The sequence below is a fragment of the Schistocerca cancellata genome, chromosome 6 (genome assembly GCF_023864275.1).
Source record: "Schistocerca cancellata isolate TAMUIC-IGC-003103 chromosome 6, iqSchCanc2.1, whole genome shotgun sequence".
In the NCBI taxonomy this organism is placed as follows: domain Eukaryota; kingdom Metazoa; phylum Arthropoda; class Insecta; order Orthoptera; family Acrididae; genus Schistocerca; species Schistocerca cancellata.
The window spans coordinates 694,606,277-694,617,308 of record NC_064631.1 but is presented as its reverse complement, the minus strand read 5'-3'; the positions used below and the strand labels follow the sequence as shown (position 1 = coordinate 694,617,308).

The 11,032-nt window shown below is 44.4% G+C and overlaps 2 non-coding genes across 2 annotated transcripts; one reads left to right on the top strand and one right to left on the bottom strand.

The window, feature by feature from the left end:
- Positions 1–5,307: 5,307 nt before the first annotated feature.
- Trnas-cga (transfer RNA serine (anticodon CGA)) lies at positions 5,308–5,382 on the bottom strand. Its single transcript has one exon. It is a non-coding gene; the product is annotated as a tRNA-Ser (tRNA).
- A 66-nt stretch (positions 5,383–5,448) lies between these two features.
- Trnas-cga (transfer RNA serine (anticodon CGA)) lies at positions 5,449–5,523 on the top strand. Its single transcript has one exon. It is a non-coding gene; the product is annotated as a tRNA-Ser (tRNA).
- The last annotated feature ends 5,509 nt before the right edge of the window (positions 5,524–11,032 follow it).

Sequence of the window (11,032 nt, the reverse complement as noted above, 5' to 3'; positions counted from 1 at the left end):
GCGAGTCCAGTGCCTAACCACTGCGCCACCTCGCTCGGTACGCGGAAGTATGTTTTTTAACACAAACCTACGTTTTTTTAAATGGAACCACGTTAGTTTTGTTAGCACATCTGAACATATAAACAAATACGTAATCAGTTCCGTTTGTTGCATTGTAAAATGTTAATTACACCCGGAGATACTGTAACCTAAGGTTGACGCTTAAAACCTCCGACGTTCAGTTGCGTGTTGTAACAAACACGGGCCACGGTCGGCGAGCAGCATCTGCAGGGACATGTTTACGATGACGACCGTGTTTACGAGTGTGGCTGTAGTGCACTGTTGTGGTTTGGTCTAGCTCTCGCAGTGTCCGCATGTAGCGCTTGCTGCTATTGTTATTCTGCATTCGTCTCCGCACGCAGACCAACTGTAGTACACCGTGTTACCAGACGTCTGTGATAGTGTACTGTTGTAGGAACTGTGACCATGGTGTATTAGAACTCTGAAAAGGCGGAGATGATACTCATCTATGGCGAGTGTAGACGAAATGCAGCTGAATCCTGCAGGGCGTATGCAGAACGGTACCCGGACAGAGAGCATCCAACGTGGCACACATTGCAAAACATCTACCGCCAACTGTATGCAACAGCTACGGTCGTAGCACGCAAACGGGTCCGTAACAGGACCGTCACAGGAGAAGCGGGTGCAGTTGGTGTGTTAGCTGCTGTTGCCATGAACCCACACATGAGTACACGGGACATTGCAAGAGCCGGTGGACTCAGTCAAAGTAGTGTCATGCGCATACTGCATCGTCACCGCTTTCACCCGTTTCATGTGTCGCTACATCAGCAGTTACATGGTGATGACTTTAATCATCGAGTGCAATTCTGTCAACGGGCATTAACAGAGAATGCGTTGCAGTTCTACCTGTTTACCGATGAAGCGGGTTTCACAAACCACGGGGCAGTGAATCTACGGAACATGCATTACTGGTCCGTGGACAATCCTCGCTGGCTCAGACAGGTAGGGCGACAGCGACCGTGGACTGTAAATGTATGGTGCGGAATCATTGGCGACCACCTCATTGGTCCTCACTTCATTGCAGGGGCCCAAACAGCTGCAACATACATCGCGTTTCTACAGAATGATCTGCCAACTTTGCTCGAAAATGTCCCACTGGAAACGCGTCGACGTATGTGGTATCAGCATGATGGTGCACCTGCACATTCCGCAACGAACACTAGGCTGACCCTTGACAGGATGTTCGACGGGCGTTTCATAGGACGTGGAGGACGCATAAATTGGCCAGCCAGTTCTCCTGATCTTACACCTCTGGACTTCTTTCTGTGGGGTACGTTAAAGGAGAATGTGTACCGTGACGTGCCTACAACCCCAGAGGATATGAAACAACGTATTGTGGCAGCCTGCGGCGACATTACACCAGATGTACTGCGGGGTGTACGACATTCATTACGCCAGAGATTGCAATTGTGTGCAGCAAATGATGGCCACCACATTGAACATCTATTGGCCTGACATGTCGGGACACACTCTATTCCACTCCGTAATTGAAAACGGAAACCACGTGTGTACGTGTACCTCACCCCTCATGGTAATGTACATGTGCGTCAGTGAAAAAGACCAATAAAAAGGTGTTAGCATGTGGACGTAATGTGCTGTTCCAGTCTCCTCTGAACCAAGGTCCATCACCGTTCCCTTTTGATCCCTACGTAATTCGGTGCTCTCCGATACACACGATCGAAAAGCGGACGAGTGGTACTCAAGCGTCAACTTTAGGTTACAATATCTCCGGATGTAATTAACATTTTACAATGCAACAAACGGCACTGATTACGTATTTCTTTATATGTTCAGATGTGCTAACAAAACTAACGGGGTTCCATTTAAAAAACGTAGGTTTGTGTTAAAAAACATACTTACGTGCATTTCTTTATGGTTTGTATTAACCAGTTACACAGCCCCTCTCCTCACGTTCGGTCTGTGGAATCGATTCGTCAGTATTTGGTGTGGTTTACGAAATATATCCAGCGGTAATGTTTGGTGACTCACCCTGTATATACACTGGCCAAAAAGGAAGGTGAAGCACCCAGAATTCATTGTCAGATGTCAGTGTAAATTCATGTACCATTTGTGGGTATGCAAATGATTAGAGCTGCACTTCTGTGTCACAGGCAGAACGGTCACCAGTGTTGTTCATTTCAGTGTTGCTATCAGATCTGGACATGGAGATACCATGGATTCGTTTGAGGCAATTGTATCAGCACTTGACGGTCTGAAAGAGGCCTCATGAATGGTCTCCATTTGTCCATCTGTTCAAATTGCGCAGTACCCAGATTAGTGAGGTATTTGGTTGTGACAGTGGCCCAGTGTTGGACTGCATGTGAATGTGAGGGCTGGCATACTCGTCGACAAGTTTAAATTGCCCACATCCAATGACTAGAAAGGACTATCATCGCATTACGCACCAAGCGCATCTTAACCTCTTCACATATGTACATGCCAGCCGATAATAAGTAATAGACTCCATGCAACATTCTGTATCATCGTACACAACTAGTCCTTGTGTTCAGTGGTGAATCGCGGTTATCCACTATGCCACATGAGCGTCATTGGCGAGTATGGCAGCAGCCTGGAAAGAGGTCCCACTCCTGCAATATTTTGGAGTGGCACGTGAGGATTATTCCTGGTGGAATAGTTTGGGGATCTGTAATATGGGAATTCACGTCACAGGTGGAAATGTTTAAGCGAGAATGTAAGTTAATGCAGGTGAGTAGGGAAAGCATCCTGTAATGCATGAAGACAGCGTTAGTAGTGTATTGCTTGACACAGGTACATCAATTAAATATCCAGGCATAACGTTGAAGACAATGAAGGCTTTCACGACCGGATGGTACTGTTGTTGATAATTCTTCCGGGTTATATGGCCGTGGTCCATGGAATTCTTCTACTCCTAAAGTTTCGTCCAATACTACGTTGGACATCCTCAGAGGTATGGCTGGTCCTGCTGAGTCCAGCCATACATCTGAGCATGTCCAACGTAGTATTGGACGAAACGTTAGGAATAGAAGAATTCCATGGACCACGGCCATATAACCCGGAAGAATTATGAACAACAATAACGTTGAAGAGTTGTAACAAATGGAATGAACATCTAACAAGGGAACATCCCCATCGCACCCCCCTCAGATTTAGTTATAAGTTGGCACAGTGGATAGGCCTTGAAAAACTGAACACAGATCGATCGAGAAAACAGGAAGAAGTTGTGTGGAACTATGAAAAAATAAGCAAAATATACAAACTGAGTAGTCCATGTGTAAGATAGGCAATAATAAGGGCAATGTGAGGCGAGGAGCTCCGTGGTTAGCGTGAACAGCTGTGGAACGATAGGTCTTTGGTTCAAATCTTCCCTCGACCAAAAATTTTAACTTTTTATTTTCAGTTTATGTGAAAAACTCTTATGTTTTCATCACTTTTTTTGGAGTGATTATTACATCCACAAAAAAACCTAAATCGGGCAAGGTAGAAGAAACTTTTCACCCATTCGCCAAGTGTACTAGTTAGGTGGGTCGACAACATATTCCTGTCATGTGACGCACATGCTGTCACCAGTGTCGTATACAAAATATCAGACGTGTTTTCCTGTGGAGGAATCGGTTGACCTATGACCTTGCGATCAAATGTTTTCGGTTCCCATTGGAGAGGCACGTCCTTTCGTCAACTAATCACACGGTTTTGCGGTGCGGTCGCAAAACACAGACACTAAACTTATTACAGTGAACAGAGACGTCAATGAACGAACGGACAGATCATAACTTTGCAAAAATAAAGAAAGCAAAATTCTCAGTGGAGGGCAGATTTGAACTAAGGACCTCTCGTTCCACAGCTGTTCACACTAACCACGGGACCACAGCGCTCCTCGCCTCACGTTATCCGTAATATTGCCTATCTTCTGCATGGACGACCCAGTTTGTATATTTTGCTTATTTTTTCATAGTTCCACACAACTTCTTCCTGTTTTCTCGATTGATCTGTGTTCAGTTTTTCAAGGCCTATCCATTGTGCCAACTTATAACTAAATCTGAGGGGGGTGCGATGGGGATGTTCCCTTGTAAGGACAGGAAAGGGAAGGCCAATCATCGACTTTGATTCATGAAAGAATTTCAGGAAAGGGAGACCATGTATATAACACTAGTGTGACCCAGTCTTCAGTACAGCTCGAGTGTTTGGAATCCCCACCAGGTCAGATTAAACAAGGTTGGCTGCTAGGTTTGTTACCGGTAGGTTCGATCAACATGCGATTATTATGGAGATGCTCCATGAACTCAAATGAGAATCCCTGGAGGTAGGACGAAGTTCTTGTTGGTGGAGCACGATTGAGAGAACCGCCGCCAATGTATAGTTTGCGAAAGGGCAACGCCGAGAAGAGAAGGGAAACTAGGACTCGTACAAAGGCATAAAGACAGTCGTATTTCCCTCGCTCTATTTACGATTGAAGCAGGAAAGGAAATGACTAATAGTGGTAAAACGTACGCTTCATCATGCACCATACAGTGGCTTGCGGAATATGTATGTAGATGTGGGACTCTGCTGGCGCAATGATACATAGTGGACATTCAGCGACCCCATGTGCTACCCATTCATGCGACGGTATCGTGGTGCGACTTAAACATGATGCTGAAGTACCCAGTGGTGAGCACGGTCCCCCGGCCTGTCCCCAGTAGAACATGTATGTTAGGAGCTTGGACTTCAACTCGGTCCCAGTACCAGCATCCAGGATGTCAAAGACCAACGACAGTTGTAGGCCAGCTTGCCTCAGCGGAGAATACAAAAGCTTTCTGACTTCCTTCCCAACAGTCACAGCTTTCGTCCAGGTGAGAGGGGATGCAACGTTACACGATCAATCCACTCAAACCACCATAAATTTCATTTAGAACTGTAATCATTGAAATACCACCACACACGCTATCAGCCATAAAGATTCATTTCATTTCATCCTCTTCGGAGCATTCACTTTTCATATACCAGTGGCTACTTAGTCTGGCTACTGTGTGGAGTACCTTGACACTCGTGTGCTGACCCCGTACCCCACCATACAGAACCAGCGCTGACACCATCGGTAGAGTATGGTACAGTAGCCGTTCAGTCCCAGAGCTTTACACTGAGTCATGGGATAGCGATATGCACAAATACAGATTTCGGTAGTGTCGCCTACACACGGTATATAAAAGGGCAGTGCTTGGAGGAGCTTTCATTTCTACTCACTTCAGGCAAAACAGTTTCTGAAACTTCCTGGCAGATTAAAACTGTGTGCCCGACCGAGACTCGAACTCGGGACCTTTGCCTTTCGCGGGCAAGCGCTCTACCAACTGAGCTACCGAAGCACGACTCACGCCCGGCACTCACAGCTTTACTTCTGCCAGTATCTGTGTGAGTGCCGGGCGTGAATCGTGCTTCGGTAGCTCAGTTGGTAGAGCGCTTGCCCGCGAAAGGCAAAGGTCCCGAGTTCGAGTCTCGGTCGGGCACACAGTTTTAATCTGCCAGGAAGTTTCATATCAGCGCACACTCCGCTGCAGAGTGGAAATCTCATTCTGAAAACAGTTTCTGACGTGATTGTGACTGGGTGATGGGAACTGACAGACTTTGACCGCAGAATGGTAGTTCGAGCTTCACACATGGGACATTCAATTCCGGAAATCGTTAGGGAATTCAATATTCGCTGATCCTCAGTGTCAAGAGTGTGTCGAGAATACCACATTTCAGGCACTACCTCTTACCACGAACAATGCAGTGGCCGACGGCCTTCACTTAACGACCAAGAGAAATGGCGGGGCGTAGAGTTGTCAGTACTAGCAGACAAGCAAATCTGCGTGAAATAACTGAAGAAATCAACGTGGAACGGACGAAGAACGTATCCACTAGGACAGTGCGGTGAAATTTGGTCGTGGTGGGCTAAGGCAGCAGACAACATCGCCTGCAACAGTGCTACTGGGCTGGAAGCCATATCAGTTGGACCCTAGACGACTCGAAAATCGTAGCCTCGTAAAATGAGTCCAGATTTCAGATGGTAAGAACTGGTAGTAGGACTGGAGTGTGGCGCAGACCCAATAAAGTCCATGGACTCAAGTTGTGTTTCAAAATGGTTCAAATGGCTCTGAGCACTAAATATCTGAGGTCATCAGTCCCCTAGAACGTACAACTACTTAACCCTAACTAACCTAAGAACATCACACCCATCCATGCCCGAGGCAGGATTCGAACTTGTGACCGTAGCAGTCGCGCAGTTCCGGACTGAAGCGCCTAGAACCGCTCGGCCACTGCGGCCGGCTCAAGTCGTCAACAAGGCACTGTGCCAGCTGGTTCTGAATTCATAATGGTGTGGGCTCTATTTACATGGAATGGACTATCCATTAGGACAGTGCGGTGAAATTTGGTCGTGGTGGGCTAAGGGAGCAGACAACATCGCCTGCAACACTGCTACTGGGCTGGTCGCCATATCGGTTGGACCCTAGACGACTCGAAAATCGTAGCCTCGTCAAATGAGTCCAGATTTCAGATGGTAAGAGCTGGTAGTAGGACTCGAGTGTGGCGCAGACCCAATAAAGTCCATGGACTCAAGTTGTGTTTCAAAATGGTTCAAATGGCTCTGAGCACTAAATATCTGAGGTCATCAGTCCCCTAGAACGTACAACTACTTAACCCTAACTAACCTAAGGACATCACACCCATCCGTGCCCGAGGCAGGATTCGAACTTGTGACCGTAGCAGTCGCGCAGTTCCGGACTGAAGCGCCTAGAACCGCTCGGCCACCACGGCCGTCTCAAGTCGTCAACAAGGCACTGTGCAAGCTGGTTCTGAACTCATAATGGTGTGGACTCTATTTACATGGAATGGACTGGAAACGGTTATGTTCGGCCACTTAGAGACAATTTGCAGCCATTGATGGACATTTTATGGATGACACTGCGTAACATCAACGGACCACAGTCGGTCGCTATTGGCTTGATGAAGATTTTGAACAACTCGAGCGAATGATTTGGTGACCCAGGTCACCCGACGTGAATCGATACGAACATTTGTGGAACATAATCGAGAGATCAGCTCATGCACAAAATGGAGTGCCGGCAACACTTTAGAAATTATGGACTTCTATAGCGGCAGCATGGCTCGCTCTTTCTGCAGGGGTCTTCCAACGACTTGTGGAGTACATGTCACGTCGAGATGCTGCAATACCCCAGGCAAAATTTAGGTCCGACAAGATATTAGGAGATATACCATGACTTTTTTCACCTCATCGTATACAGAAGTGTAGCACATCGTTCATCCACACACCGTGCAAATTGCTCTCTGTCAGTACATTCATATTTGAGCAGACAAAATCTTGCTCATCCATTGCAAAACGTTTTTTACACTGCCAGAAACACTTGAATGTGTATTGCTGACTTCTTTCATTTATGTTTGGCTTTTTCTCCAAAGCTATCACTAAAACTCTTTGTCTTAAAATCCTTCACTTACTTTAACTATAAACATTTCTTATTTAGAACAAATTCACTAGCGGCGGTATCAGCAACGATGTCTTCGACTGACACATCCGGTGTGATGCGACGTCACAGGTCCTAGTAAACAATGAGAACACTCACGATTTGGTTATGTTCCGCAGTGCAGCAGCTAACTTCGAGCATTGAGAATTGTGTTATCTCGGTACTTTTCTACAGCCATGAAGTATTTGTGCCTGGTCGCAGTGAAAATGACAGATAGGGACTGATTAATTTTCATTTTCCTCTTAGACATAAAGGTCAGGTCATTTTTAGGGTTTTGTATCTCATTCGGTAAAAAAGGAACGCTTACAGAATCACTTCGCTGTCCGTCTGTCTCTCTGTCCCTTTTTATCAGGAATGGGTAGGAAGTAGGTTACCGTAGACTTGTTCGCCCACTACTTGATTATTACTCACCAGTGTGGATTCCGTACCAGATAGGGTTGATAGGAGAGATAGAGAAGATCCAACGGAGAGCAGCGCGCTTCGTTACAGGATCATTTAGTAATCACGAAAGCGTTACGGAGATGACAGATAAACTTCAGTGGAAGACTCTGCAGGAGAGACGCTCGGTAGCTTGTACGGGCTTCTGTTGAAGTTTCGAGAACATACCTTCACCGAGGCGTCAAGCAGTATATTGCTCCCTCCTACGTATATCTCGTGAAGAGACCATGAGCATAAAATCAGAGAGATTAGAGCCCACACAGAGACATACAGACAATCTTCCTTTCCACGAACAGTACGAGACTGGAGTAGAAGAGAGAACCGATAGAGGTACTCAAAGTACCCTCCGCCACACACCGTCAGGTGGCTTGCGGAGTATGGATGTAGATGTAGATATCAAGTTGAAATTTATGTCACTTACTAGGAGCTATGGTTCCGTGTCGATGCAACAAAATACATTCTTTTTATCATACGTTATCCAACTGTCTGTCTTTTCGTCTGTAAAGACACCTGTTTCTAAAGAACGATTAAATCGAAATTTATGTCGAATAGTAGTGTCTGTGGTCCACTAATGGTGTAACAATATTACACTTATAATTGAATGCAATCAAAAGATACTTCCATTTATCTCACATATTTTGACACTGGCAAACTCACTCATTACAGTCTACAGGATACTTTCCTTTAACTCAGAATCATGAAATTTGGCGAGGAGCAAGATTCGTCAGCACAACTGAAGGAAAGTATCAGAAAATTTAATTTGTAATCAAATCACACAAAAATGCTTCTTTTATCATTTGTTCCCGGCTGCAAATTTAAAGCAGTCTCGAAAGTTTCGGGATTCTTGAAACCGATATCGCGCCAGCAACAATGTCAATAACATCGGTGAGCCCTACTTACACTATATCCGGGTTTTTCTTCCATTTTTATGATGATCAAAGATGCTCTATGCCCAACTTAGGCGCCTGTACGTACGACATGATTTTTTTGTTAGTATTTGATGTTCGGAAATAATTTCTTATTTAAGTTTCTGGCGGATACTTGGCGTTCAGTGAAAGCAAGTTACTGCATCAGTGTGTTGTTTCAGCATGCAGCGCTTGCAGATAATGGAGACTTGTACAGAACTGCAAGTGATATTCTCTTGCCTAAATTCCTGTAGTGAATTTACTGCTGTATCCGCCAGTATCATGCTGGTAGGCTTTACCCAAGCAGTTTGAGTATATGCATGACTGCCTTCCATTGTTTGGAAATCCTCTCTTTGCCTCGTGACCAGTGTCTAGCTGAGAATACCGCGAGTCAATGGAACTGCGATTACTGATCCGTATTTATTGGTGGTTCTTTAATTTATCGTAGCTTAACTGGAGCTATACGCGGGACCAATGGTCTGCTACTCTCTTTCTCTCTCTCTCTCTCTCTCTCTCTCTCTCTCTCTCTCTCTGCGTAAATCTTATGAGCTTCTTATTTGCATTGTGACATGCTTATGGTGATGGAATTAGGCAAGCATTGCTGTGTGATAAACATCCATCTCATTTAGTTCAAGAGGAAAGATTTTTTTTGCCGCACCAGAGTATACTCAAATGTCATTCTCAACAGATAACTTGTCCTTGATATTAGTTAGCGTGTGTCTTCCTCTCTCTGTTGCAAATATCCATCACTTTGATGCCTCTTCATTATTCTGAGGTAGGACTCATACTTTTGTACCAGTGGTCAGAGGTGCTCATCCGAGATAAAATCATAGTCTCGCATTTCCTTCTTCAAAGAAACAGCTACGACCTACCATTTACCTTCTCTCAAGCTGACGGAATAGACTGCGGGTACACTAATAAATATATCTTTCTGAAATTTGGCATGTCCGTAAGGAGAAATAGGTTAATTTTTATGTTAATTTATTTATTGTTTATTGCAAAGGACGTGACTAAATCACATGACAAAATTACATCTTTGTTTCAAACGTCCGCCATTTTATTACTTTTTCAGTTTCCCAAAAAACTGCTATTACGCCGTGCACATTTTCCTATAGATTTTAATTCAGATAAGATTTGCAGACTGCAGGACTTCCATTTGGACAGAGCAACTTTAACTTCTCAGGTGGGGGACTAAATTAAGACTGATTTTATTTAAAAAATTAGAAAAGTTGTCTAAGAATCAGTTAACAATGTGAAAAAAGATTTACGTTGATTGTTTCATTACCTTTTCCAAAAAATCGTTAAAGTCGCTTATTTTGTAGGTTGACTGAGGAGAATGAACCCTTAAACTACCTCCGAGTAGTCTCTTTAATTAGATATTATCCTGGGTATATTAGTGTATCCATCCAAAGCAGTTTAAATTTGAATGGTCACACCAACATAGTTATGCGAGAGTATAAGCCAGGATAAGATTCCTAAGGATAAGTATCCTAGGAGAGTCTAATTAAGCTACAAAACTCTCGTCCGAGTCACTCCTGACTCCAGAACTTTTACTAAGCTGCATCAATGGAAGGTTTAATAAAAGTTTACAGATTTGCTTCTCGATTTATTTATAGTTTTGTCGTCGAAAGAGATTGACAGAAACGCAACGCATTCTCCTGTTCGGCAACTAATGACACAAATACATGACGTCAGATAAAGACTTATCCTTAGAATTTTAGGAGTATACATTCCAAGGCGAGCCAGAAGACATCTTACTTCTTCTACATATGTTTCGCAGAGTGACCTGGACAGCACACGGTACAAATGGCTCTGAGCACTATGGGACTTAACTTCTGAGGTCATCATTCGACAGCACACGAAAACATAGCAACAGTTTTCTCGAGAATTATCCGAGATGGAATAGGCTCGAGTTTGAAATGATATTGGTACTTCACGTACCCCCTGAAACATTTGTACTGTGGTTTGCAACGTGCACTGTACGTACAGAAACAGAAGTAAGCATTGCTGACAACAGCAACAAGACAATACTGCCGGTAGTGCCAGACAATTACAAAATAGTATATTGAAATGTAAAGTGCCAGTTTTCACGCCAATTTTCGCGCTACAGCGGAACACTTCTGCTTTGAAGAGATGGGAATTATGTCTGTA